Source organism: Octodon degus, unplaced genomic scaffold (genome assembly GCF_000260255.1).
Source record: "Octodon degus isolate 3935 unplaced genomic scaffold, OctDeg1.0 scaffold00626, whole genome shotgun sequence".
Taxonomy (NCBI): Eukaryota; Metazoa; Chordata; class Mammalia; order Rodentia; family Octodontidae; genus Octodon; species Octodon degus.
In genome coordinates, this window is record NW_004525202.1 from 28494 (window position 1) to 33854 (window position 5361).

At 36.2% G+C, this 5361-nt stretch overlaps 1 pseudogene; it reads left to right on the forward strand.

Moving 5' to 3' along the window:
* The first annotated feature begins 927 nt into the window (after positions 1-927).
* LOC101566563 lies at positions 928-3196 on the forward strand (annotated as a pseudogene).
* The last annotated feature ends 2165 nt before the right edge of the window (positions 3197-5361 follow it).

A 5361-nucleotide genomic window follows, 5' to 3' on the forward strand; every position in this document is an offset into this window, starting at 1 on the left:
CCAGGAATGCAGGGATGCCTGAACACATGCAAATGCATAAATGTAATATACCACATCCATAGAACCAAAGACAAAAACCACATGATCATCTCAATAATGCAGAAAAAGCTTTTAACAAAATCCAACACACATTCATGTTAAAAACACATAAAAAATCAGAATAGATAGTCTATATGTTAACCTGATAAAAGCCATCTATGAGATACCAACAGCCAACATCACACCAAATGGGCAAAAACTGAAAGCCTTTGACTTTGAAATCAGGAACAAGACAAGGATCTCCACTGTCTTGACTTCTATTCTGTACAGTTCTAGAAACATTAGGCAGAGCAATTAGAAAAGAGAGAGAAATAAATGGAATATTGTTTGGAAAGGAAGAAATGAAATTGCCAGTATTTGCAGATTACATGATACTTTCCACAGAAGATCCCAAAATTGCCACAAACAGACTTGTTTGACAATCAAATTCAGTAACATAGCAGGATGCAAAGTCAACATTCAAAAGTCATCAACATTTTTGAACACAAACAACAAATGCACCAAGAGACAAATTAGGGGAAGCATGACTTTCACAATAACATTCAAAAACTGAAATAATTAGGAATCAATATCACAAAGGAAATAAAAGATTTATACAGTGAAAATTTCAGTACCCTGAAGAAAGAGACTGAAGAGCACTTCAGAAAATGGAAAGATATTCCTTGTTGGTGGATAGGAAGAACAACATTGTGAAAATACTCTCAAAATTGTTTTACAGATTCAATGCAATACTGATTAAAATACCATTAGTGTAACTTACAGTGTTAGAGAAAACTTTCTTTAAATTCATGTGGAACCAGAAGAGATCCAGAATATCAAAACCAATCTGAAGAAAAAAGGAAAGGGAGGAAATATCACAATCTTTGTCCTGGGTCTGGCAGCTGCAGCATGGCAGTTTGGGCAGTTGAAGCGGTTGCAAGTGTGGTGGAGGTCTTCTGGGCCCAGCAGCTTTAGGAGTATCTGCACCTCAAAGCTACGTCCCTCCTTGTGGTCCATTTTTGGGTGCCATAGGCTCCATAGTGTGTGCAAATGAACGATGTAATTGCTGAGTTGGCTAAGGAACACCTCAGGTTTCATTTGTGAAGTTAGAAGCTGAAGCAGTTCCAGAAATATCTGAAAGATATGATATTAGTTCTGTTCCCACTTGTCTGTTTTTCAAGAATTCTCAGATGGGGCCTGGGAGATGGCTCAGTGGAATAAGCGCTTCCCTGGTAAGCACAAGGGCTTCAATTCAATCCTTGGTACCACTAAATAAATAAATCAATAAATCAATAAATCAATAAATAAATAAAAAACAGATCAATCAGATGGAGCACATGCCCCAGAGTTGACCAAAAATGTTCAGGGACATGCTTCTAGTGGCCCCTTCCCACCCAATGCTAATGAGTGTATTAAAGCAGATCTTAACTTTTGCCTGAAGAAGTTAATAAATGCTGCCCCATGCATGTTGTTCATTAGAGGAACTCCTCAAGAATCACGCTGCAGTTTCAGCAAGCAGAGGGTGGAATATCTTTACAAGCATAATATTCAGTTTAACAGTTTTGGTATCTTCTCAGATGAAGAATTTCGGCACGGATAAATTGGCCCACCTATCTTCAGCTTTATGTTTCCTGGGGAGTTTATAGGAGGACTTGATATAATTAAGGAACTAGAAGCATCTCAAAAACTAGATACAATTTGTCCCAGAGCTCCCAAATTAGAAGAAAGGCTCAAAGTGCTGACAAATAAAGCTTCTGTGAAACTCTTTACAAAATGAAAGAAACAGGCAGCAAAATGTGAATTTAACAAACAAATTCTGGAAAGATTGAAGAGTGCCAACGTTGAAATTTGAAACATGTGATATATTGAAAGATGAAGAAGTTCGGCAAGAAGATATACTAAATTAAGAATTTATAGGGTTAGCTTATCATGGCCACACACACAGTCAGCTGTGGAAGGAATGAAGGAATCAGTCACAGGTCTGGAGATCGCTGTAGTGCTTCACTTGAGTCCATATCCCAAGGCCTGTGGATCTCAGATGTAGGTAGAAACATCAGTGCTCAAAGCTGAAGAATTTGCGCTTGGAAGCCAGGAGGTGACATCCAAGTGAAAGCAAAGACTGCAGCTCCTCTGAAGACACAGAGCCAGACCCATTCTTCTTCATTTTCCCTTTGCACCACCAGGCAACAAGTCATCTGAGGGTGAGTCCTCCACACCCTAGGCTGCAAGATTCCTGAGCCAGTGTAGCTGAGCTTCTCCTGCTACAGTTGACACAATCAGTGAACCATCACAGGATCTTACTTTGTATTTGAATAAGGATCTAAGTTGTTTAGATGCTGCAGAACCTAGAACTCAGAGAAGCAAGGATCATATTCAGAGTCTCAGTGGAAATGTGACGAATTGCTGTGTGTTACCTGATGAGCTGTAATAATGGTCATTACCTACTTTCTTCAGTCTGCCTGTTTTCTCTTATTAAATCTTCATCCTTTGCTTCATGAGCCTGCCTGTCCCATGGACATGACCGTCCTTCCACAGAATGAACAAGAATCAAAGGCAGGGCAGTGAGAGCAGAGTGCTGAAGAGAAAAGTTCTCCATGCTCAGAAAAGAAAAGAAGAGAAGAGAAGAGAAAAGAAGAGAAAAAAAAATCCCTGTTCCTATATTTCTCCCTTTGAAAATAATTTTCTCAGTTTAGAATAATTTAAATTTTGGTGTTCACATTCAGAGAAAATATAAAGAATAAAACCAAGAGCAGAAATCTGAAGCATGAAAAGGAGAATCTAAGTTTAAGTCTTACATGTAAGCTTGCATGTATTGTCTTGTATTTCTCAGTTATGAAATGTAATAGATTTTCTACTCAAATTAAATGTATTTCTGTTATTTGCAACTATAATGTCTTAAACACATAATATGTCCAAGAATCTATAATTTCATATGCTATAATTAGTATAGTGTAATAAGCCAGAATAAGAAAGGTTATAAAATAAAATTTTAAAAAAGTTTGGCAAGAACTAAGTGTGCTCCAACTGGCCAAAGTATCCTCAGGTGTATGTGAAAGGGGAGCTTGTAGGAGGATTGGATATTGTTAAGGAACTGAAAGAAAATGGTGAATTGCTGCCCATACTGAGAGGAGAAATTGAAAATGTTAAACATGGTGACCAACTGTTGCAAGACAATTAAAATGGAGCAGTTCATGATTTGGTCCTCAGAAATAGACTAGGAGTAGAAAAATGCTTCTTCTGCAGTTATGCTTTGCATATTACACAAGGTTGTGCTAAATGATGCCACATTTTTTCCACCAAAAATAGAATGCAATAACCATCTTAATTCAGTTAAAAAATCCCTGACCTGAAACTATAATATAAAGCTACTGTGATAAAATCCCCATGGTATTGGCATAAAGACAGATCTGAGGATCAATAGGACAGGTTATAAGATGTGGACACAACTACAAATATACCATTCTACCTTATCTTTGATAAACGGGCCAATCCTGTTCACTGGAAGATACACAGTCTCTTTAATAAGTGGTGGTAGAAAAACTGGCTTTCCAAGTATCAAAAGTTAAAATTAGACCCATGTCTATTACCATCCACTAAATTACAGTCAAAATGGATAAAAGTTTTACTCATTAAAAGAGAAACACTAAATCATTGCAGAATAAAGTATATAGAAAACTTAAAGACTTAGGAATAGTTAGAGAGTTCATGAGAAGAACCAAATTTCATGAAAATACTTCAAAAAATCAAAAATTTGGATCTCAACTTTTAAAAATTTTTTGCAGTTCAGAAAAGGCTTTTGACAAAGTCCAACACTCATTCATGTTCAAAGGCCTACAGAAAATTGGAATAGATGGACTCTACTACAATGTGCTAAAAAATATCTATGACAATCCAACTAAATGGGAAAAAACAGAAATCTTTTACTCTCAAATCACGTACAAGACAAGTATATCCTCTGCTACTACTTCTATTCAACATACTTCTGGAATCATTAGCTAGAGCCTTTAAAAAAGAGAGAGAAATAAAGGGAATAAGAATAGGTAAAGAAAAAGTTAAATTATCATTATTTGAAGATGATATGATACTTTTGCTGAAAGACCCAAGAAACTCCACCAAGAAGCTACTAGAATTGATACACAAATTCAGTAGCATAGCAGGATACAAAGTCAATACCCAAAAGTCAATAACATTCCTCTACACAGATAACAAACACACTGAGAGGACAATTAGAGAAACAATGCATTTTACAATAGCACCGAGGAAAATGAAATACCTTGGAATTTATGTAACTAAAGAAGTCAAAGATCTATTCAATGAAAATTACAGTACTCTGAAAAAAGAGATTGTAGAGGATTTCAGAAAATGGAAAGATATTCCCTGCTTCTGGATAGGAAGAACCAACATTGTGAAGATGGCCATACTCTCAAAATTGTTCAGATTTAAAGCAATCCCTATCAAACTACCACCAACATACGTCACAGACCAGGAGAAATATTTGCTAAGACCCAAAGGACCTAGAATAGCAAATGCAATCCTAGGCAACAAAGACAAGGCAGGAGACATTATAATGCCTGACTTGATATTATCCTGCAAAGCTACTGTGAACAAATCAGCATGGTATTGGCAAAAAAAATAGACCTCAGGATCAGTGGAATAGATTAGAACATGCAGAAGCCACTAAAAACACACTCAGGCACCATATCTTTGACAAAAGGGCCAAACATGCTTACTGGAAGAGAGACAGCCTCTTTAAAAAATGGTGTTGGCTTGAAGATAGCAATATGCAATACTAGGGTCTTGTTTGGAATGCCTATCATTCTGGTCTTCTAAAAAGTACTGCTTGTCATGTCATACCAACCATAGCCATACTGTCTCTCAAGTAAATGTTTATTTAAAAAAAGGGCAATAAAAGAAAGCAAGAGATAAGGAAAAAAAGTTATAGGACTGTCCCATTACAATGCTGTATATGGTTAGATTTCTAAATTTCTGTATAAAATATGTAATTGTTTATTCCTATTTTTTAAATATATATTTTTTATTTTAGTCTTCGCATTCTGCAGGGATTCAAAGTTTAACATATCAATATTTGATGGAAAATACCCGTTTTATGTCATGTCTAAGATGTTTAATATTCAGACAGATAGCGAGGTTAAGCTCAACTGCCTATGTTATAGGGTAAAAATACCATTTAGCTTCTCTTCTGGAGGATTAACAACTTAAGTTTGCAGAATAAAATTAGAGAAAAACAAGGTTTGCAAGGGCAGCCAACATTTGGCCCTAGCCTTACAAGGTCAGCAAGGACTCAGTACATAGGAGATCCTCTACTGTAACATTATATAACTC